The sequence below is a fragment of the Molossus molossus genome, unplaced genomic scaffold (assembly GCF_014108415.1).
Source record: "Molossus molossus isolate mMolMol1 unplaced genomic scaffold, mMolMol1.p scaffold_m16_p_4, whole genome shotgun sequence".
Lineage (NCBI taxonomy): Eukaryota > Metazoa > Chordata > Mammalia > Chiroptera > Molossidae > Molossus > Molossus molossus.
The window spans coordinates 36,669,318-36,693,976 of record NW_023425377.1 but is presented as its reverse complement, the minus strand read 5'-3'; the positions used below and the strand labels follow the sequence as shown (position 1 = coordinate 36,693,976).

At 48.1% G+C, this 24,659-nt stretch overlaps 1 protein-coding gene across 1 annotated transcript in view; it reads right to left on the bottom strand.

The window, feature by feature from the left end:
- SPOCK1 (SPARC (osteonectin), cwcv and kazal like domains proteoglycan 1) overlaps positions 1-24,659 on the bottom strand; it is a 177,293-nt gene that overhangs the window by 57,412 nt on the left and 95,222 nt on the right. The gene's annotated exons all lie outside the window — the stretch shown is intronic.

Genomic DNA, 24,659 nt, shown 5'->3' with positions numbered 1-24,659 from the left:
CAGTGGTCGGGATGGAAAAGAAAGCTGGTACGTGGCGGGTATGACAGAGTGCCAGTTGGTGCAGAATTTTCAGGCTGATAAGCTGGCAGCATGAGTCAAAAGATCTAATCACTGACTTAGTAATTTCATTGTAACCATCTATCTGATCAAATATATGTACAAAAATTTATGTATAAAGACGTTTATAAAAGAAGTATTTGGAAGAGCAAAAAAAGAAGTTAACAGCTTAAACCTAGCAGCTGGTGAAGTACATCGAGTGGCAGAACACTGAGATCAGAATCTACTTCTCAAAGAACGAACTCGCAGACAGGTGCAACAGACCTCAACGTGAGGACGGGAGGTTGCAAAGCACTCCCCAGGAAATCATTCAAGTTCTTTTTAATAAAAACTCACATTTTCTGTATCTTTTTAATCCTCACCCAAGGATATGTATCTTGATTTCAGTGAGAGGAAGTATGATCAATGTGAGAGAGAATGTGGACCAGTTGCCTCCTGCACGCATCCCAACCTGCAACCCAGGTATGTGCCCTGACTAGGAATCAAACCCACAACATTTCTGGTGTACGGGACAACACTCCAACCAACTGAGCCGCCCAGCCTGGGTACATATTCTGTATTCTCTACATTCAATAATTAATATGAAGTAATTCCTCACTTAGCATTGTGAGTTCTGTGACTATGAGTGAAACAGGACTGTAAGGAAACCCATCTTACCGTCAGCTAACTGATACCAACTCTTTGGGCCCCTCGACATCTCATCAACATTGTAACCAAACTTACAGCATCCCAGGACCTACTGTATATTATTTTATAGTTTTATTTTGAAAATAGTATACACCTAACAAATAAAATCAACGATAATCTCTGACACTCATGTGAGGCCTCCTACCACCCCCTCACTCTCTGTCCCCACAGTACCCCTGATCTGGGAGAAGAGGAAACGACGTGTCCTCATGCTTTCTATGACCCTGTCCCTGAGACAGGCCTCACACTCAGCTCCCCTCTTTGAGGGCAGGGTTCTTCCCATCACAGGACAGCTGTTTGGCCCAGCTATTAACCAGAACCAACTTCCAAAATTCATCAGACCACTGGTGAACTTCCCAGATTCTACAACCCAACTGCCTTTGAAAATGGCAACTGTCATTATGCCATTTGTCTAGATGTAAATATTCCCCAATTAGAGAACCTGGCAGCTACCATACGGTTTTAATTCTAATTCTTCCCAAAGAATTTTTACATTTATAATATGTAGAGTAATGAAGAATTTTGTTTTCTAAGCATTTTCCCCCAGAATTACGAAAGCACATTCTTCCTTGTAAATTATACATGGCGTAATTACAAGACAGGCCACGCTTTGGGTCTCATTTCAAAGTGATTCCATTTTAAAGCATCCCCTTTAATAAACACAAAACAGCCTCCGGGGTGAAACTGTCAGGAATTAGTGGACCCTATTTTTAAAGGGTAGATACTATGGGGATGAGAGGGGTTAATATCAAGTTCTCAAAGCCTCACTGTATTCTGGAAAACACTCTTTTTTATTATACTCCTAAGACTGGGAATTAAGGTGGCTGTAAAATGACATGGGCATGAACGAGTAACACTGTATGGAGGGCAGGCTAGCTTGCGGGTGAATGGTCACAGAGGTGGTTGGAATATGTCAACATACACCATCGTTTCTCCAGGGAAGAAACGGTTTCTCTAGCTTCCACTACATCTGTCCATCTCTTCAAACGCTAAACATTTCTAGATGGTCTGATACATGGTAAGAGCTCAAGAAATGTTTGCTGGGTAGCTCTGAATATCAGTGTCACCCCAGAAAAGAAAGCCCTGTAGGCTGGGTGGCTGTGAAGACAAAGGGAGGGAAGTATTCCAAGGCTTGGGAATAACATCAGCAAGAGTCAAACCAAGTTTAGGGGAAAGTGAGTTAATGTGTCTGATTATACCAAAAGGAGGGGACAGCTGTTCCCCAAGTAGTGAGTTTAAAAGATTAATCTGGACGTGGGGACAGCAGGGTAGGAAGAGAAGAGAAGAGGCAGGAAAGCCTGTGACCGCCCACGGCAGGGCAGGAGGTGGGAGATGGGCAGGACCCAGGTGCTGTCGGCAGGAAAGGTGGTAAGAGACATCGTCCACGAGCAGAAGTCACAGACTAGGCAGATGCAGAAGAGGATGGTACGTACACGTAAGAAAACCAAGGAAAGAGTAAGCGGCACAATTGAGCGGGAGCCCAGCGCTCCACTGAGGAGGGAGATCAGTCTGCAGAAGGCAGGACTGCTCAGCAGCCCGTTTCCACGAGGAAGTCACAGAGGGAGGAGACTGAGAAACACCCCGGACAGCGCAGGACGGCCGTGGGCCGGAGACTGAGTGCAAGGACCCAAAGGGGGTGAGGGGAGGAAGGGGGCGAAGGGAGGAAGGGGGTGCAGTGGCATCTTCTCACCATGGCCCAGGAGCTTTATGGTCATCAGATGTTCAGGCAGGGACCCTCAGGGTGTGAGGGCAGAGGAACAAATACGAGGGAGGGGCAAGATGAGGGTCATCAGGAATGAAGGACCATCTATTCCAGAGAAAGAAGGAAGGATGGGCACCCAGGGGCTGGGAACCTCAGAGCTCAGCCTTTACAACCTCAGGCAGCAAGGTCAGGAGGAAGCCTGCTTGCTGGGCAGAGGGCAGGAAGGTGCCCATCCCTCACTGCCCCCCCCTGCACACTGAACCAGTTGTCGCCCCTCCAATGCGGGGACTCACCTGCAAGCTGCTTGAGCCCCTCAAGTGCAGGAAGGTCCCCTCCTCTCTAGTAGCCTCACTTCTTTCTTGACCTCACTAACACCTATTAATCATTCCAACCTCAGGTTGGGGTCCTTCCAACTTCCTAACGGCAGTCTTCCTTCCCTGACCCCCTTCTCCGTCAGGCACCTCAGACGTGTTCTTCTGTGCCTAGCACACCCCTAACTGGTGACGCGCTCTCCGCTGAGCCGTGACTGTCCTCTGACTCAGGACGGGCCAGAGGCAGAGACTTTCCTTCCTTCCTCACTGTCATACCCTGGCTCCTGGCCCAGTGCCTGGCTCCGAGCTGGCAGCCAGGGAGCCCTTGTCACATGAACAACATGGGCTCCGTTCACGTGCTGGGCTCTCCCACGTGGCAGACTCTGTAAGGCAGTGCCTCAGGCGTCAGTGGCTGCTCAGGCCTGGCACATAGTAGGTGCCCCTAAGTGCCTGCTTGCTGACGGGCTGCCTGCCTGGCTGGACATGGGAGCAAACCCCTCGAGGGCCTCAGTTCTGTTTGGTAACAGGACAGCTGGAGACCCGAACTCTCACACCCTGTGGCTCGAAGGGACCTGTCAGAACAGAGTTTGTGCACAGGCTGAGTACCCACCACTGAGGGCCAGGCCGCATCTTGGGAGCGGGCAGACTGTGAAACAGGAGGCAGAAGAGAGAAGGACCTCATGTGGTCTACATGCACAGGCTGCTTCTCCTGAAGGAATGGGCGAACCTGGGGCAGGTGAATGTAAACAGAAGGGGAGAAGGGTGGTAAGCCAGGACCAGGACAATGCCCCTTGGGGCCTCTGCTCTAGGGAGCCTCTGGCCACTGGCCTTCAGGTTGGCCTGTCTTGTTTACTCTGCCTGTGGGATGGGCTGTTCAGTACTTGTGACCTGATGGGAGGAAAGTAGGTCCTGAGGTCACCATGTGCCCACACTTCCCTTGTCACATGAATGACTCTTAACCAGGTCTTGCTGGAACCCTGCCTGATGCAAGCTGGGACCCCGAGGGTGGGGCATGTGTCTGCTGCAACTCCTCATTCCACGGTGCCCAGGCGACCATCCGATGCACCTTCTTACTTGGCTCAGCCAGGCGGGTGGTGAGGAACATTCGGAGAGGAAGGACCCAGGGCCAGGATGGGAGCAGGGCTGTTTTCTCTGCTCCGATGCCCTCTGTGTGCCAGACAGCTGCTCCTGCTGGGAGTTAGTCAGGGAACAAGACCGATGTGAAGCTGTCCCCACGCGGTGCCTGCAGGGTCAAGAGTGCAGAGCTGGGCAAAAGGGAGTGAAGTCCTTCAACCTCCAGGTCTTTCCTGCTCCAAGGGCTCCTGCTGCCCTGATCAATGCTCAGACTAAGCCCCTAGGGAAACAGCTTCATAAACACTTACTTAGCAAGACACTTAAAAGGTTATCGATTTCTCTCCTCAAAAGGAGAGGTGAGACAGTGATAGACACAGTGAGCAGTTAGCAACAATGGGTCCCCTCCACCCCCAGCCAGAAGCTGTTCCCTTCTACTCGCCAGCCTTGCAGCCCCCAGAAATGCTCCGCCCTAATGGGGCCAGTGCCAGCCCCGCAGGGGCTCCTAGGGGCTCCGCAGTGGCAATTACAGGCTTCAGCTTCCTCTTCCTCGAGATCGTAAATAACTAAGCTGATTCCAGTGCACTTGCTTGCAAGGCATCTTTCCTGTTCAGCAAGAAAGACAGGAGCCCACACCCCTCCAGGAGCCAGAATCGGTAACCTAGGATCAATGTCAGACAACCATGGACAATGTTTCCAAGCACTTACTCGATGCTGGACACGGAAATACACGAGAACAGGTAGCAGGCACACGAGGTGCATAAAAACAAGCCCGCCCTCGTGTGGCCCCTTCCTCCGGGGGCAGCATGTCCAGCACATGCTGGCTAAGAACACCGGCCCTAGAACACCGGCTCCATGAGAGCAAGCCCTTCCTCCCTCTTCTTTTTGGGTGGGGCCTGTTAGGTACTGAAGGTTTGTGTCCCCCCAGAATCTGTATGTTGAAGTCCTAATCCCCAAGGTGATAGTGTTAGGAGGTGGGGCTCAGGGCAGGGCATTCAGTTTAGATGATGTCTGAGGGCAGAGCCTCCCTGATGGGGTCAGTGCCTTTGTAAAAAGAGGAAGAGCCCATTCTCTCCAACATCATCTGAAAATACAGCAAAAAGGCAGTTGTCAGCAAGCCAGGGAGAGCATCCTCACCAAGAGCACAGTCTGTCTCAGACCCTTGACCTTGGACTCCACCCAGAACTGAGAAATGAATGCTGTTTAAACTGCCCAGTCTGGGGTATTTTGCTAGAGAAGCCCAAGCTAACATGGTGTCCCAACACTTAGCACAATGCCTGTCTCATAGCAGGTGCTCAGTCAACATTCTCTGAATGCATTTTTGTATTAAGGTGATGGTAGCTACTACAATGGATAACGCCTAACACGTGGTATAATACAAAAGGTATATAACCGTTTACTGTCCCTTCCCACTGAGACAAAGGGGGAGTGAGACCATCATGCATATATTCTCGGCCTCGTCTACAGGTTTCTCTGGGGTAGAAGTCCCAGCCTACATCACTCTCCTGATGGATACATATGCATTGGAAGGATAAACACAGAATTAAGTTTTAGAAATGCTAGTCACCTATACCTGATGTTTCAGGGCTGAGGCACAGCTGAGCAGGGGGAGGGGCCAGAGCTGCTGGCCTCATTCATTGGGGGGCTGCCCGGGGCCGCATTTACATATTTTAATGATCACATCAATGGGGGTTTGGATCAGAGGCTACATCAAGTTATTAGGTTTGTCACAGAATAGAAAATGCCTTTTGGGACCAGCAGATTTTCTGCTCACCTACAAGGTGGGCGCCTGCCTTGGGGTGGAGCCCTCTCTCCTGTGGGTCTGCTCTGAAGGGGGTGGCAGAAATCCCCAGGTTTGGGTTAAAGAAGGAAAGGCCACTGGATTCTCTCTCCCTGCTCTATCGTGAAGAGGGTGAGAGAGTTGAAACAACTATTCTAGTTCCACACTCTGGTCACTGACCTCGAGGAGTCCTGGCAGATCTCACTGGAGGCCACATCAGTGTGCCTCAGGCAAACGCTGCGCCTCGGAGGCTCTGGGGTGGCCCTGGACTCAGGCACTGGCCTCTGGCAGGGGAGGGGAGGTAGGTGGCCGCCCAGAAGCAGGCCTGGAAGGGGGAACATCCCAGTAGATATACCAGCCTTCCCTCCTCCTCCTCCTGCAGACTCTGTTTCAGTACCAAGCTCTCAGCAGAGTGGGTGGTTTGGGAGTGATGGGAGGAGGGATGGAGGCACAGAGGAAGGAAGGCAATACAAGATAAAGGAAGTATCCACTTGACGCCAAACAGAATGGCGAGGGGCTGGGCAGTGGCTCTGATCCGCTCCTCCGTCCTTTCTGCTCTCCCCACTTACCACAGAAACGGGCCTTTGTGATACAGCCTGACAATGGTAGGAACCAAGGAAAGGCTTTGTGGGTCATGGCCATTTGTAAACAGATGCCACCATTACATCGGTGTTCCCAGCAATTAATAACCTTATATAGCATTGAGGTTATAATTATTAAAATTTAATAAATTTATGCATTTTCACCCCTAGAAGGTATAAGTTCTGAGAGAGCAGCAACTGTGTACAGGTCTGCATTCCTGCATAGTGTAGCAATGAAAAGGGTTTTCTGATTTTGATTTGATGCAAGGCGCTGATGACAGAACGGAAAGGGTGTAGCTCAAGGGGCCTTCATATCCCCAATAATGATGTAGATGATGATGGTGACAGTGGTGTCAATACTGTCATTTATCAGAGGTTACACATGACACCACTTCCGAGTTCCTAACTTGGATTATTCCTTCAAAGCCTCAAAACGCTCCATGAGGAGGTGTCACAGTCGTATCTCATTCCTCCAGTGAAGACATGGATTCGAATAGATTCGAGTATTTGCTACAAGTCATCCAACAAGTATGTTTCTGAGCTGAACACATATGTCTGAATCTGGAAGCAGGACTTCTCTTCACTCTCCTTTTCTGCCCGCCATGCCTTTGCCACAGGGACATTCTGCTCATGTTGGGAGTCATTCCACCCCACAGCTGCCTTTGCAGAGGACCGGAGTGGGAGGGTGCAAATTCAGGTCACAAACACTCATCTGTCACCCTTTCGGCTCCCTGACACACAGCGTCCAGGCATCAGGCCCCCTCGGCCCTGTGGGCAGTGCCACACCCTCAGCGGGCAGGGCTTTGTGACACTGGCTGAGGCAGTCAGTGCAGTCCTGACAGCAGGCCTGAGTGTGGTTTCCCTGTGCGCCCTTGCTGCCGGCAATTTGTATGAGCCACACATCGGGCTGACCCCGCCGAGGGACAGAAGCCCTTGAGGGTAGCACTGGCTGCTGCCTTCGGGACACCCGGGCAGCGCTGCACATTCACCACCCGAGCAATAGCTTCCCTCCCACGCCGGCCTTCCTCAGGCTGGGTGAGGGCCACATGCCCCCACAGTGACCAGTTGGCTCGGACGCTCTGAAAAGTGGTAAAACCCACTGCTGGCTTGGGGCTGCCAGGGCTGCCTCCCCGGTGAGCTGCTCTGAAGGTTAGTGTGACAGTCAGACTGTACCAGGGGCGTCGCCGGTCCTGCTGCACTCGACTCCCTGCTTTGGCTCTGCCCAGCACCTAAGGGCAGTGGTGCCAGCAGGGGCTGGGCTCTGAGCTGGAGCGAAGGGGCGGTCAGCACTGATTGGCTTCCAGCTGAAGTGGGCCTGCCCAGCAGTCCAGAGGCGGAGGGATGCGTTCCCAGCAGGCTCGCCCTTCACGGGGCTTGGACCACTGTTCTGCTGCACCCTGATGAGCTCCACCTGCTGCCAGTCCACACTGGGCACGACTCCTCCCCAGCACTGCGTTCTGCCTGGACAACTTACCACAAAGCCCGTGGAGGCTTGCAGAGAGCAGACAAGTGCTGGAGACTGTCTCCAAGCATATCTAGGAGCAAGGCAGGCAGGTGGGAAGAACATTCTGTAAATATAGACCCAGAAAATGCATAAGGGATACATGCTTCCTGAGACAGTCACCAACTCCCAGACAGCCAGAGCGCAAACAGGACCCATGGAAGCCTTCACACTGCCTGGAGCCTCAGTGGAGAGCATTCTGTGAACTGCTTTTCCTGTTTCTGTATGGCGTGGCCAGTGCTCGTTCTCATGCACATCTCTATTTTTAGGTTAAAAACCATCAATTCCACAAACCTCTTCACATCTCTTCATATTAGCGGTCTTCTCTAGGAGTTCGTTTTCTTTTGGGAATTACGAGTATTTTTTTTACTTGACTTTTATTGTTTAAAGTTTTACAGATATCCCTCATTTTTATCCCCATTGACACCCTCTTCCCTACCACCTTCACTGCACCGTTGTCTGTGTCCTTTGGTTGTGCATACATGCATATAAGTTCTGTGGTTTATCTCTTCCCACCCCCTTCCCTCTGAGGTTTGTCAGTCTGGGTACCAGGAGTATTTATCACCTCATGAGAGATGCTGACACACAAGCCCACTGAGATGGCCAGGCCAGACCACCTGCTAGACTCACTCGTGCCTGAGGGGGCTGCCCCACTCCGCCCTTCCATGCAGTCAACGAGTGAGAAGCAAGGGCTGCTCTGTGCTTGACCAGCACTGGATCACCAGACCAAGGGCATGTTTGAAACAAGAAGCCTCGGAACCAAACATATCTCCTTTTAAAAATATATTTTATAATTACAAAATGTTTAAAGAATAGTTTAACAGTGAAGAAGAAAAACAAAGTAGCAGTACTCATACCACCAGATTTCAAGACTTGCTATAAGCTACAATAATCAGGACAGTGGGGAGTGATGGAAAGAGAAACAGGTGAACAGATTAATGGAGCAGAGCAGAGGCTGAGATGAGACCTACACTGTCAGCTGATTCTGAAAAGGAGCGAAGGCGATGGATTCAACTCAGTGGGGAAAGGAAAGTCTTTTTAATGAATGGTGCTGCGGTAATTACATGTTCACACAAAAGAACGGACCTAGACAAAGACCTCATACCTCACATAAAAATTAATCAAGATGGAAGAGAAGCCAAATGTAAATTGTAGAACCATAAAACTTCTAGAAGAAAATAAGGATAAAATCGATGTGACTTTAGATTTGGTGATATGTCTTCAGATATAACAACCAAAGCACAATCCATGAAAAAAAATAGGTAAGTTGGACTTTATTAAAACTTAAAACTTCTGCTCCATGAGTGACACAGCCACAGCCTGGGAGGCAATATTTGCAAAACACATATCTGACAAAGGGCTTATATCCAAAATTAAATACTCAGCGCTCAACAGCGGGAAAACAAACAACTCAATTTAAAAATGTACAAAGATCGAAAAACATACCTCACCAAATAAGATGGAAAACCGCCATCTGAAATAATTCTCAGCATCATTTGTCATTAGGGAAATGCAAATTAAAAAATGACACATCACCACATACCTATTAGAATGCCTGAAAGCAAAACAAAACACAACTGACGATATCAATTGCTGGAGGACACGAAGCCACAGAAGCTAATCGCTGCCAGTGGGAAGACAAAATGATGCAGCCACTTGTGAATGCAGGGCCACCGTTTTTCATAACGCTGAACATCTTACCCCAGATCCTGTAACGGCACCCCACCGATCTGGAAACAAGGGCAACGCAAACAGCTGTATTCAAATGTGCATGTCAGTTTCATCCATAACTGCCCAAACAGGAAGCCACCAAGATGTCCTTTAATAGGTGAATGGATAAACAAATGAAACATCCCTACTATGCAATAGTACTATTCAGGGATAAAAAGGAATAAAATATCAAGCTACAAAAAGACACAGATGAACCTTAAATGAATATCGCTAAGTGGAAAAAAAGCCAGCTATGTGCCATTTGGAAAAGCCAAAACTGTAGCAATAGTAGACAGATGGGTGGTTCCGCGGTGTGGGGGCAGGGGAGAGGTGCCTGAGAACGGGAACACAGGGAATATTTTTAAAGTGGCGAAACTGTTCGTTATGGAACTATAAGGGCGGTATATGATACTGGGACTTTGTCAAAACCCATAGAACATTACAACACAGACAGTGAACCTCAAGGTATGCCCATTTTTGCAAATCACTTAGAAGGATGGGAGACCCCAGGATGAGGTGCAGAATGTGATGAAAGAATGTGACTTTTTCACAGAGGTGCTGACATGAGGGGTTTTGGAAATGAGTACGGATACAAGACTAAAGGCAAAGGGACTACATATAAGCACTGCCCTCTAGTGATGAAGATTTTTCCTGCAGAGGTAGCGGGAAGGGGTTGGCAACTACTATATGTACACACTGGAATGGAAGAATTAAGAAATGAATGGCAGATGCTGGCAGCCAAGTTCCTCACTGTTGGAGACAAGCGAGGGAGGAGACTGGAGTGATCCATGTGCTAATGGGTTTGAGTTGGAGACATCAGCATGAACTCACATTTAGCTTAATACAGACACAGATGGATGCTTGCAGAATTTGTATCATCTAGATCCAGTAGTAATGAGCACATGTAGTGCTCAAATCTTGATATCTAATACCATTCTCTATTAAAGGAAACCACGGCTGCTTGGAGAAATGACTGATTCTAGGCTGAGATACAAAACATACTAGATGAGCCTGGAGTGTATTAAAGTGCCAAAAAGTAAAAAATAAGTAAATAAAATAAACCAGTGAGAATGTATCGAAAGGACACAGGAGCCAACAGAAAGAGCTCCCAATGCTCAAAGCTGGAACAATTTGAACAACAAAATCTTTGGATTGGGTTAATCCAATAGTATCGAATTAAAACCTCAAGTATAAAATAAATGTCTATAAGTCATAAATACATGATTAAATAAACAGGGGAGAAGAGACAAATCTCCAGTGTAAAAGAATTCCCAATAATTGATGCACATACTCCACCCCCAAGAACTGGGCGAATGGATGGCAGACGCGGACCACGCAGAGCACTGCCTCCCACTGCCTGCGGGCTGGGCACAGGGCCTTCCATCAAGGGGGAGAGAGGGAAACCTGACCACCCTTCCTCAGCCAAGGGATGAAGCTTCAGCTCAACAGTGAGGTGATACATCTGACATGGCACCTAACCTCTGCGCTCTTCCTCCTAAAACCCCCAATTCTAGTCTAATCATGAGAACATCCAACAAGTCACAATGGAGGGACTTCCTAGACAGTCACTGACCAGTATACTTCAACATGGTCAAAGTCATCAAGAACAAGGAAAATCTGAGAGACAGTCACAGGCAGACGGGCCGAAGGAGACGTGATGACTAAGTGTAGTGAGTGCGGTGTCCAAGGCGCAACTCTGCAACCGAAAAGGGATATTAGGTTAAGAACTGAGGGAATCTGAATCAAATCTGGACTTGCAGTGATTATGCTGTATCACTACTGTGCCAATGTAAGATGCTAACACGAGGGAAAGTGGGTGCAGGACATATGGGCACTCCATGCACCATCTCTACAAAATTTCTGTAAATCTAAAACTGCTAAAAATGAACACTGAAGTAATGACTGTGGGAAATGGAACTTGGTTGGGTACCAGTTGCTGAAAAACAGAGAGCACAGTGCTCGGAGCATGAAGGTGACCACGGGCCAATGAGGCCACGAATGCCGCACGACGGCCACCAGGCCACGCAGAGGGACACGCTGTGCAGAGGTCTCGCAAGCACTGACCCCACGTGTGACCACTGAGCACGCCATGGGCTCCTTAGTAAAGCTGCAGCATTATTTGCTCCATTCTAGAAGTTCAAAAAAGAAACGAACATACACAGAAGTAGTAAAGTACTTTTCGAAACCCAAGCTTAGGAGTCTGGATTCAAATCCTGACCATTTGCCAGATGTCTGACCTTGAGCAACTTGAACTCACAAAAGTCCTTTTTCTCCTTTTTAAAATAAGGATAACAGTACCTACTATCACTAGGCTTTCAAGATGAAATGGAAATATACCTATGACAGTGTCTAGCCCACATGTGCTATCAACAATGGCAGCTATTTTTTAAAATGTACATGGAGAGAGGAAGATAAAATGCCCACTCTCTACAGATGAGACTGAGAATCCAGAAGGATAAAGTGAGTCACCATCAGAAAGATCTCCTCCATGAAAGAAGTAATCATTCTAACAAAGACGGAGAACAGATTTCATGCACAGAAAGCCAACATCAGCTCTGAGTTGGAGATGCCAAGTGCAGGCGTGGGGCCTCGCCGAGGGGCGCCAGGGCTCCAGGTGGAGATGGAACTGCGGCCTTCTTGCTGCTTCTCGACGTGCTGGGTGAAGCCATCTAAATCTCATCTCCTGAAAGTTTGCAAAAGTGATTTTTTTTTTTATCCTCACCTGAGGACATTTTTCCATTTTTTTGTTCAGATAGAGCGGGAGGAAGAGAGAGAGAGAGACATCGATGTGAAAGGGACATATCGAGTGGCTGCCACCTGCACGACCCAACCAGGGCCAGGGACAAACTGCAATGGAGGTATGTGCCCTTAGCGGGAACCGAACCCGGATCTCTCTGGACCACAGGCCGATGCTCTAACCGCTGAGCCAAACCGGCCAGGGCTGAGAGAATTTTTTTAAAAGAGGATAATGTTAGATAAAAAGATGAATGACAGCAAATATGATGAAAACAGGCTGTTTAAAAAACCATGCTACAGTTTCGGTTCTCTTTGTATAGCCTAGAATAAATATGAGAATGATTAAAACAGCATTTTTCCAACCCCTGCAACAGTCCATGACTGGGTCGTGCACAGAACTTTTTGAGATATGAAGTACAATGCAGGGAACAGAAACAGTACATGGTACGTGGAGAAAGGATGAGTAAGCTCGGTGGATGCTTTAAGTACTGGCTCACAGCATAAGCTATTTCTTCCCACCTGAATGCCACTGGCTCAATGCACCAAGCATGAAAAATCTGATGCATGGAAGAACAAAATGAAAACACAGGTGAAATTGTACCTGGCCTCAGAGTGGGGAAAAGATTTCTAAATACACATCAAAGTCAGAAACTCCAAGAGGAAAAAATGATAGCCTTGAATGGATAAAAACATCAAAATCCTAGTCTATCAGAAAATACCATTAAAGGCAAATGAACAAATAAGGGGGGAAAATGTGAAATACATATGATGGATTCATATACTTAATATGTAAAACAATCATCTTATAAATTACTGAGAAAAAGACCAACACCTTAAAAGGGAAAATGTAGGGTTTATGAAGCAATTCAGAAAGAAGAATTATAAATAGTCTATGTATCTATATAAATAAAAAAAGTTAAACCTCCAGTGTAATCAAAGAACTAAACAAATCAAACTGTGACAGAGGCAAGTAACTGAGGTCAGTTTAAAGAAAGTAGTGTGCCCTTCTTTGCTATTCCCTTTTTCCCGTTGCCAGGGCTATAATGCAATGGCTGGAGCTCTAGCAGACATGCTGGACCATGAGGCTGTTTGCTTAGATTCTCAGAGCAACAAGATAGAAAGGTCTTGAGGACTGAGATGCCCCACAGCCCTGGACTTCCTACCACTTGACTTAATTTGCATTAAAGTGACAGAACCCCTTTTTGCTTACTCTACTGTTATTTGAGCACTGGAGCATCAATTATGTACCACTGAGCTAAATTTCAACTAATAAAAGTACCCTTTTTCTAAACTCATACAATAGAAAATTATTTTAAAATTATGGTATCCAAAGTTGAGAAGTGTCCTCTGAATAGGCACTGTTATCTACTGCTTATGGTACACACTTTCTAGAAGAAATTCTGTCAGAAAGTAACAAAAGAGTTAAATACACTATCCTTTTACTCAGAAATCCCTTCACTGGTAATGTATGCTATGAAAATAATTAAGATGTGTGCAAAATTAAAACACAGTGATGTTCATAAAAGCAGTTTGGTAATAATGAAAATTCAGAGAAGCTAACTAACTGCTCAGTACAGGAGTAATTATAAAAATCATAGCATAGTTATACAATCAGATGGCGCTCGGCCATTAGAAATCAAGTTTTAAAAGAATCATTAGTGACATGGGAATGTTATCAAATACTACTAAGTTAATAACTAATAAAGATTTTTAAGTAGTATATGATTATATTCAGTTTGGAAGGCTGGGTAATTGTTCCATCACAAACATGTGTAACTCCTATAGTTATTTTTTAACTTGAGTTAAACGTGTGTGTGTCTCCTGTCTTCACTACACGCCTGTCTTCTCCAGCCAGGAGGCTCCTACTGCTCAGTTTCACGCGCAGCACATTCTAGTCCAGCATCTCAGCCTCTCAGCTAGTTTGTACACGGAGAGTCCTTTCTGCTCCCTTGTCTGCAGTCTGTGCCGAGGCGAGGTTACCTGGTCCACAGCCATGCTTCACACCAGGTCCATGTGCCCACTCCAGGCCAATCCAAGCCGCTGATCCTCGCTCTGGGAACCACAGCTCCTAAGACACTCAGAGTATCTAGTGGTGTCCAGTATCCGAGGGCTCTCGAAGCCATCTCGGGTCTCCCCTTCCCTAGATACCAAGACGCCATCGTCCCTAACTCCTTGGGAGCTCCTCGCCTAACACCAACACAGTCCCTCTCCAAGCACATGATCTTTAAAAGGATGTGCTCTATGTCATTTAGAAATTGTTTAGCTACAAGTAACAGAAACTTATCCGGTGGATATACAATGCCAGTATCTCCAAAAGATAACAATATGCCCATATTTTAGGTTAGTTTCCTTGTCTCAAGCACATAAGATAAAGTCTAGCTCTTCTCACCATGAGACTAAAGCAATAGTAGGTCAGAATGATAGCCAAATCCTCAGAAAGCAATGAATCCCAGACCAGTAAACCCAACTCCAAAAGAGGGAGGAAAACAGCCTATTTCCAGATAATTATTTCCTTGGGACATAAATAAACTCCATACACAGACACGTGAACAGCATATTTATTATTGATGGATTTGGCAGTAAGAGTTCTTGACATGCCACTTAGGGAAGACATAGCATAGAAGAGGAATGTAATCAGTGCTGGCTGGCTGAATGGATAGATGGATGATGAATGAATGGATGAATGGATTATGGGTGGGTAAAGGCACAAGACTCACTACCTCCAGACTCCAGTGCTGCCCTCAGCTTCAGAAAACAAAACAAAACTGCTGTCAGAGTATTGCTGTACGCTTTCATGTTAAACAGGGCTTAGAGGACTTCAGAAGCAAGGTGTGTGAAGTCACAGATCAGTGTTATTTTAGTTCATGACATTTTCCAGAATAGGCTAGTGTCCTGCTGGGCACAGAGTGAATAGTATTAAATGGCTGTCTCACAATGTGGAAATGGATGATTCTTGTACTGGAAGCTCTCAGCCCAAGTGAGAGCAAACTCTGGCTAGTTCTAGATAATCCCTCCTTTGCCTAGACCTGTGCTCTGTGTCCCCAAGGAAACGCTAACAGAAGGTTCCATCCCAAAGGGTACTACGCTTCTGTCAGCAAGGCAAAAATACTCGTTTCCTGAGACACCTCGAGCCTTCTTCCTAAGCCAGGGAGGCAGGTTACGGGAAGAGAGAAGACCTGCCTGAGCCTCTTTGCACGATGCCATCTGTCCCCAATCCAAAGGAGCCAGAAAAACACACGGCAGTTATGTCCCTGCCTGAGGTCAAATCCAGGATGGTGATGCAAGGAAGACCAGAGATGGACATCTCTGAATCGCTGAGTCTGCCTCTTCAGCCTGGAGACCTAACTGACCTTCCATGCCCAACCTTTCCTAGGGCTGTGACTGCCACAAGCTCAAGTACATGCAAGTGCTTTGAAAACTGCAAGAGCCTCTACATTCCGTCACTCACGTCATTCTACAAATGATCACATCAGCCTAGTCCATGCCACACACGAGCCCATGCACATACTGGGCATGGTGTCACGGCAGTGAGCAGTCTGCAGGGAAAGCTGAGGCCGAAGACCCAGGTGGAGAGGACAGACTGGCAGGTGCAGAATCACAGATGAGAGTCTAGCAGGTGAAGAGACCCCATGGCAGACACCCTTCCATACCTGGGAAGAAGAGGTGAAGGAGGAAGGTCTGGAGAAAGTGCAGGTGCCAGGTCCTGAAGCCTGGGGAGAGCCAGCAGTACCGTAACCCTGAAAGAACCGAGCCACAGACTGGGATGCAGACAGATCAGGCCAAGAGAGTAGGGGCATGGCTCTGTCCCCTCTAAATCCCAACGTTCCCTGGGGATTAGCCTGGCCTAGAACAGAGTCCCCTGAGTTCTAACAACTGGAGAAATGTAGGGACATGAGTCCAGACCTCTTCAGCCTCAATAGTACCACTCAGGGTAGTAGTTTCATAAGATTAGTAGCCACCATAAAAAAGGCTTTTTTTTTTTTAATCCTCACTCAAGGACATTTTTTGATATTTTGTTCAGATACAGGGAGAGAGAGAGAGCGAAACATCGACGTGAAAGGGACACATCGAGTAGTTGCCACCTGCACAACCCAACCAGGGCTGGGGACAAACTGTAACTGAGGTAAATGCCCTTAGCGGGAACTGAACCTGGGTCTCTCAGGACCGCAGGCCGACGCTCTAACCGCTGAGCCAAACCGGCCAGGGCCAAAAAAAGGCTTTTAAAGAAAAGTTGGCTTAAAGTAATTTTTGGAAAGTCATTCTTTGAAGTAGTGCTCGGTCCTGTGCATTGTGCATAATCAGAATTCTGATCAAACCCTGTCAGCACGAATTTTCCATTCAGTGTCTGAATCTGTTTCCACAGCACTTGAGTCCCCTGTCTGGGTGATTTCCACAGCTTGGGTTCCTCTCACATCCCTTGGGACCCAGAGCCTCCCTGGGCTGTTAGCCTCACCCTACCCCCACAGGGGATGTGCTGAAAGAGCCACTGAGGAGACTTAAGCTCAGACAAAGCACAGCAAGGCCAACGGGGCCAAGATGAACTGCTCCTCTCTAGGCTGGGGAGGGAGGAAACAGGCCCCGGTAACTGCTCTCCTGGGCGCCAGGCCCATATGGAACAGAAGGCTGTGCTGGTTCTTATATAGATCCTTCTCCATGGCCTGTAATCAAGTAGGAAGGACCTGCTCCCCACACAGCCTGCTACTGCAACACTGGGAATCTGAAAGCTGCGATTCTCTCGTTTTGTGGACCTCGTGTCTCCTCTGCCCCGTGACCAATGCTGTGTCTCCCAGAACTTCCCCTAAGTTGTTCTGACACCGTTTCTCCTTTTAGCTCAGGCTAGGTCTTGAAGTAACGAGAATCACAAGCAGGACTTCTGCTAGCAGGTCTGCCTTCTCTTGTCACAAAGCTCCTTCTTTTCAGGCAGGAGGAGCCCCGGACGCTCTTCCCCTGGGATCCGGACAGGAACACAAGGTTTCACCCTCATGATGCCGGCATCACTGGGAAATGCCTCTCAGATCCCTCAGACTCAAGAGAGCTGGCCGATAGCTTGGTTTTTCTTTGGGCTGTACTGCCAGCGATCTGAATGTCTACTACCGTATATTCAACCAACTGCCTCTTCTGAGCTTTATCTGGTATCATTATACATTTCTCAAGTTCAATAATCAGTCACATTCCTGCCGTGTTTAATTGCCACTTTCAGTTTTTAAATAATCACCATTATCATCAAGGTAAACAGCTATTTTTTTTTTACGCCAACTTTATTTCTACAGTTAAAGTTGAGCTCATTTCATTATGACACGTTGTGCCCGTCCCACAGGCCCAGGCCCACAGCAACTCCTGGATGTGGGAAGGACCACCCACAGTTTATGGAGCAGCTGGGATGCAGGGTGGCCGTCATTTGCTTTCTTTCCATTATAATTTCAGTGCATTTTTTATGGTAATGCTGTCTTTCCACGGCAATAGCTTGCAGGGCAATGCAAGAACAGCTGACTGCAGGACCCTTTACAAATGGACCTTCATCGCAGAGGAGCGAGGCCGGGGACTCGGGCTGTCAGAAAGGCACAGTACACACACTAAGTACCTTGTACGGATGAGTTAGTCATAATAAATCTTTTTTTTTTGGCCATTTTCAATGTCGTAAACAATGGTACATCTATACAATAGACAGCCTTTAAAAAGAATGAGGTAGAGTCACTCAACTTTTGATGATTCTTAAAAATCCAGATAAGAAGTCTTCACAAATTTCCATTCCAGTTGGGTGAGACCAACAATAAACAAAATACGGACACAAGTTATCTAGTGGATCAGAAGGTAATGAACGGTAAGGAGAGAAGAGTAAAGGAGGAAGGGGGGATAGAAGTGCTGGGAGGGGTGCTGAGGTCACACTTGCGCAGAGATTCCCAGAGGGAGCGAGCATGCAGATGTCTGGGAAGGCGGCCAGGCTGAGGGGACTGTCCTGCACAGCGCAGAGGCCGGAGTGTGACTGCCACTTTTGAGGGACCCCGCACAGGCCAGGGTGCCTGCAGCTGAGTAGGGAAGTGGTCTAATAACAAAAGCTGGGGACAGAGACTTAGCAGGGGACCCGATCACATTGGGCCTTGCCAGTCACTGAAAGGATTTCAGCTTTTCTTCGTCAGCAGAGGGAAGTCACCGGTTTGTCTTGAACAGGGGTCACACAATCTGACTTACATTTTACAGAACTGGTTTACTTTGCTCAAAAGAGAAAGAAGGAGCCAGGAGATCTATTAGGAAGCTATTAAAATAAAGGTGAAGATATCTTGGACCACAGGGAGGTGGAGGGGGTAAGAAGAGAATAGATTTGAAAAATCAATTTGAAAGCAGAGTCAACATGATTACATGAGGCATTTGAGAAAAAGAGGGTGGGTTGTTTTTTTTTTTTTTTGGTGTTTGTTTGTTTTACTTCGGCAAATCAAAATATAGAGCTGCCATTAATTAAGAGAGTAAATACTGAAGAAGAGAGAAGGAGATTTGGGGGAAAGACCAGGAGTTTGATTTTGGACATGTTAAGCTTGCTATGCCTACGGGTGCCCAGAGAGAAATACCGAGTAGTCATTACATATTTTGGTGTGGAGCTCCAGGGAGCAGTGTGGGCATGCTGGCTAGAGGGAGGGAGACAGACAGACAGACACAGATAGATGTGCTTGTACTTACCTGAAACACACCTATGATATATACAGGAGGCAGGGTACAAAGCATTATGTAGAACATGAGTCTGATACTGGGTGAGCAAAGTTTAAAAAGTGGGTTAGTACATCAAAAATGCAACAAAAAGCTAATGGAACTGGGAATAGGAGACATTTTTTGCCATAATATTTGAATTTTATATAAAAATGTATAAATTTAGAAATTAAACAGTAACAGCAGGAGAAGAGGACTGTTTGGGTGAACCATCAAAGCCACTGGTTTCTAGCACAAACCTCTATCCCTTCTCTGGACTCTAGTTGTGGCTGTGGCCACCGCTGCCTCAGTTTACCCTCCTCTTTCATGTTGCTGTTAGCCTTTCCCGTCAGTGGGCAGCAAGCAGGCTCCAGAGCGAGCAGGCCTGCGGTCTGGTGGACAGGGCTCCACTCATAGGAGCAGGAGGACCTGAGTTCAAAGCCAAGTCAAAAGCCCCAGCGAGGAAGGTTTTCTTCCTTTGGGCATGCAGCTGCCAATTGAGTTCTGAAGCTCCCCTGCCCCCACCAAGTAATTAGATTTAGAATAACAAGGTCCTAAAAATTAAATGTTCCTTTACATGTTTAATTTCTGACCATAATGTAGTACTGGATAAAAAGTGAATGAAGCTGAGTGGGTATGGAAAGATTACTATAAACTGCTTTTAAATTGCAAGCTGGCAAGCCTCGGGCCTTCACTGCTCACAACAGGCGTCAGAGAAAAGCAGTTCTGTCCTGGATGCAAAGATAAATCTCCATTTCGCTGGGAGCCCCCGCAGCAGGACTCGGTTCAGGATTTTTCCACTGAGAAATTACAGGCAGGAAGAACTCTTTCTCCCGTCTCCTTGGCATCACCTCCTGTTCCTATTTAAACACATTTCCCAACCTCGCTTGTGATCACTAATGGAATTAGACAACCGTCTGTCAGCCCCAGACTTTCCCCCCAGGATCCAGCCCTCAGGTTGAAATCACCATTTGTGGAAAGAAAGTGTAGGCTATTTTGCTACTGTTCCAAAGGCTCCGCGGGGGAGTCGACGTCCGGTTTGCAGCCCTCCTCGCTCCCCTGCGCACCCTGCAGGGCCCACTCTGCCCTGCCTCCCAGCACCTCGTGTCAGCCCCCCAAGGGTCACAGTTCCACAGCGCTCTCCGGAATTTGGGGTGACTGGCTTTCCAACAGCTAATCTGTGCCAACAGGAGCAAAGGAGCTGTCCTTTGAGATGGTGCTGTTCTCTCTGCTTCCTTCTCGAATATCATTCAGAGCATCACTGGTGCAGGGAACACAATGACATTCTGTGCCTGATGACTGGCACTTCAAGATCCAAGCAAGTGACATGAGATCCTGGAGAAATTAAATCTAATGCCCACAAAACTCAGCTCCAGACCCTCTACCACCTCAGGCTGACGGTTGCTGACCGCGAGCGACCTGAGGTGGGCACAGGACAGGAACAGGCTCTACCCCAGCTCCACCTCAGGCAAGACCCCTTCTCTCGGTGGTCCCCAGGGGCCTGAACAAGAGTCGCCCGTGCTCAATCTCTTTTCCTACAGCTGCAGTCTACCGTAGGAAAGCATAAAGACGAAGTGGCTATGGGGGAGGCTGGGGGACCCACCCACCTGCCTTCCCTGGTCTTCATGAGAAACCTGGGCGCCTTGGAGGGACACGTGCCCCTCAGCATAGTGTGGAAGGAGATAAGAGATCTCTTTCCTACTCAGCGATCCTACAACAACAGAATGCTCACTTCAGCACCGCGGAGCTCAAACCCTCCCCCGGCTGAAACAAGGCCACGCGAAGTGGTCTGGCTCCCAACGGCAAGGAGGCAGGGGCGGGCTCAGGTTTGGAAGGGCAGAGTGTGGGGTAGTCTAAATGTATATTGTACAGGCTGATTGTAAGAGGACCGGTTTTCCCCTTAGATTTTCAACCACTGCAAGAAACCAGGAAACGAGGACCTCAGACATGTTCCCTTTTTCCTGTTGTCTTTTTTTAGGACAATCATCACTCAATACTCTTGAGGCTGAACTGGTATCATAGAGATAAGAGAGATAAAGCAATTAGGTAACTTGTTCAAGTTCGTGAGATAACTTAGAGATGTGAGAGGAAACAGCCAGAGATATTAAATGATGCCCTCACCTCCACCTTATCTTCAGGGACTACATCAAAGGTGAGACACCAGAAAGAACAAAGAGAATAAAAAAAGTCAACCCCTTGGTTTAGACTTCCTCCAAACGCTCTTGAAAGAGACAAGAAACTTCTGATTTGCTAGAGCTGGGTACATTGTAATTCAAAAGGCCAAAGGCTGGATGAAGCAGAACAGTCTAGAGAGTCAGAGGAATAAGTCAGACCTGCCCTCGCCACCTTCCACACTCACTTCCAGCACTGATCACAGCTGGGGCTACAAGAGGTGACATTCTGGGAGGAGAGCAGGTGGAGGCAGGTGAGTCCTGGGAAGGCTCCTCACCACAGTTCTCCTGTCTCCAGCCCCACGCCAGGCCCCGGGCAGGGAAGAGGCACTTGTGAACCTCAGATGGATGGAGAGCCCAGCTGCAGAGGGGACTGTTTTGCTACAGTATGAAATCCAACTGGAGGCAAGCCTGTAAGACTACCCCCTGCACTGAATGGACATGGCGGCCCAGCCGATCCAAGAAGAGGGCTGGGACAGCAACCTTACCAAGCCTTTGTTTAAAATCCTCACCCAAGAATATGTTTATTGATTTGAGAGAAAGGAAGTGGGGGGAGGGGGAGAGAAATATCAATGTGAGAAAGAAATATCAATTAGTTGCCTCCCATATGAGCCCCAACTGGGGAGCAAACCCCCAATCTAGGTATGTGCCCTGACCGGAAATCAAACCCGTGACCTTTCAGTGTACGGGACCACACTCCAACCAACCACGCCACCCAGCCAGGGCCACACCACAGTCTCTCTTGACACGAAGCCACAGAAGGGCACCCCCAAGTGTCCTGTGTCCCTGAGGGGCTGTGTGAGGACGAGTGCACCCAAGAGGAGGACACAGAGGGAGGCGGCTCGATGACCTCGACAGACATGATGAGCAGATGTCATGGGTGGGCCCTCACACACCTCCCGGATGCAGTGGGATGAACACTGAAGGCCAACGGACTGACGATGCAAGAACCCCACGAAGGTAGGTGCCAAAGGAAGAGCAACAGCCCCAGGGCCACTTCTCCCCGTGTCACAGCTCAGAAGCCCCCACCCGAACCCTACTTTCTAGACTTTGGATACAACTCTGAATTGACAGGCTTGACCTGGAAGCAGCTACAGTAATGCCTTCATTACCAGATGGAACCAAGGCTCAAAGCAGAAGATAGAAAACAAAACATCAACAACACCACCAATGCCGTATTTTGACATGCCTGCATTGGTGAGACTATGAAATGTCATTTCTGCAAGAGGCACAGGAACAAGACTGCTCCTGCTTCCGTCCAGAGTCCCAGTGTGCCACCAAGGTGGGGACCGCTACCCCAATGCCTGAAGGAGCAGCCACCCCCCACCCCCCACCCCCCAGCTAAGCTGCCTTTCACTTCACCTCTGACCACTCCCTGCCCATCCGCCCGCCTCGTCCTCCGCGCCACAACCTCAGCTTAGGACCCAGTGCCAGTCACAAACCACTATGGCAGCTGCGTGGAAAGAGTCGCCAAATCAAAAGAGAATGTCAGCCTTCCCTTGACTGACCTGTCCAGGTAAAATGCCATTAATTTCACCCTTTCACAGAAGGACTCCAGGGATGTACGTCCTCTTCCCCCGGGGGCACCCACGTGAAAAGTTAGGCACCGTACCTAACAAGGGATTGCCTTCTCCTTCGTAGGTTGTTGCTGGGTACGTGACACATTCACTACAGCCATTCAGTCCTGTCATCAAGGGGTAGTTTCTGCTTCCCTTCCTGCTTTTGTAAAAACTCCGCTGTACGTCGCAGCCCAGAAACTGGGTCTTTAACACAGGACGGCCTCAGAGCCTCATGGGAAGAGCCACGCCAGGCTGGATGGACACGTCGTGTAGCCCACTCGTGGTCACAGGCCCCAGGCCGCATGTCTTAGCCACGAGCCAGATGGCACCAGAGACTGGGGTGGAGCTCCAGGACTCTGTCCGGGGCCAGAGGACTTCATAAAAGCAAACTGTTGACCCAAGAGCCAATGGAACAAAAATAATTCCCAATGCCTGAAGGACTGATGAGGGAAATACACTTTTGATTATTTGTTTTAGAACATTTTGTTCTAATTCTTTACTGTCCTCATTTCTGACGGCTATATGGTGAAGTCCTTCCTCCTTCTTCCTGATCTGGCTCTCACTATTAACTTAGCATTTTGCTTTTCCAAACATTTTGAAATGAAAGACTTTGAGATGGCATCTTGTCCCCCCTCGAGCTCTCAGAATTCAGGAACAGCACTTTGAATGGCAAGTGGTTACTCGCATAGGCTCGATAAAAACGTGTCCCAGTTTTAACCAGCATATAATTGAACAAACGTGTGTGTGGCCAGGGCCATGCCTAGAGTGTCATACTTGAGAGTGGATCCCATCGGATCAGGCATGACAAGCCCACCGTTAAGACCTAAGGGCTGCACTTCATCTGGAGAACCACAAAGTCCTCCCAGGAAACTGGCCTGTCGCCTCCTGGTGGCAAGTCCGGAGCCTTCGCAGAGCCTGCGCCCGTGAGGAGACCTGTGTTCGCCCCCAGGTACAGACTGCAGGCAGAATGGTGGGGATGAGATTCTTGGTTTGGTTTCCATGCCTCGGAATGGGAGAGTAAATAAAAGCTATAAACAATATACCTAGAATAATAGAGGCTATTGAATCTTCCTATGAAGATGGCTAATAGATCTGCAGACAGAAGTCACCTGCCTGGACTCCAGCTGCTTAACAGCACGGGGTTTAGGTTTTCTGTCCACACTACAAGGAGGGTTATGTCCATTAATTAGCACTTCTTCCTGCAGTTATATAAGTGCATCAGGCCACAATGCAATGAGATCAGCTTCTGGGCAATCACGAGCAATCTATGGAGACTCCTTGTGACCACAGTGCTTTATGGTCACAGTGTCCCTCCACATTCTGAGTTAAACCTCCCAAAGTGCCCTTTAATGCATTATATCCATAGCCACCACCACAAACACATTTAGACGTGAATATCTCCTATGTGCCCTTGAAGAGACAATATGACTTGAAAAGAGGCAAATGGATAAACACTCACACTGTTCATCCTCCTCCATTACAAAAAGACACTAGAAGACATGTATCTGCATGTACATACACACAGTGACACACACATACAGAGGACACACGTACATACACATACAGGGACATACACACAGGTACACACACAGAAATACATACACAGGGGCACACGCACACACACAGGGAAACACACACAGGGACACACACAGAAACATGCACCTAGGAACACACACACACAGAGACACATGCACACACACACACACAGGAACCTGCTACGTTTTTCAGGGACTAGCCAGCTATACCTGAGAATGCTCAGGTCCACAGAAGGCAGCCTTCTGTCCCAGGTCTCTTTAAAGACACCTCAAAAGGAAGCTGAGGCCAGTGGGACGACATGACTTTCTCCACCATGAAAGCACCCAAGTAGGCCAACCTCCCTGCCCCCCTGGGCCACAGAAGGGAACTGCTGCCCCCGGGGAGGTACGCTCCTTTCATGTGTCCCTGGCTCTGTGCTGTCTTTCAAGCAGAATACATTAATAGAGAAATACTTTTCGGGGGAAATACTCTGCACCATTATGACATCTCTGTAGTCTCTGTTTTGAAATTTGGCATTGAGAAGTTCAAAGGATTTAGAGATTAGAGTTCAAGAAAGACCAAGATGTACCCCAGGGCAGG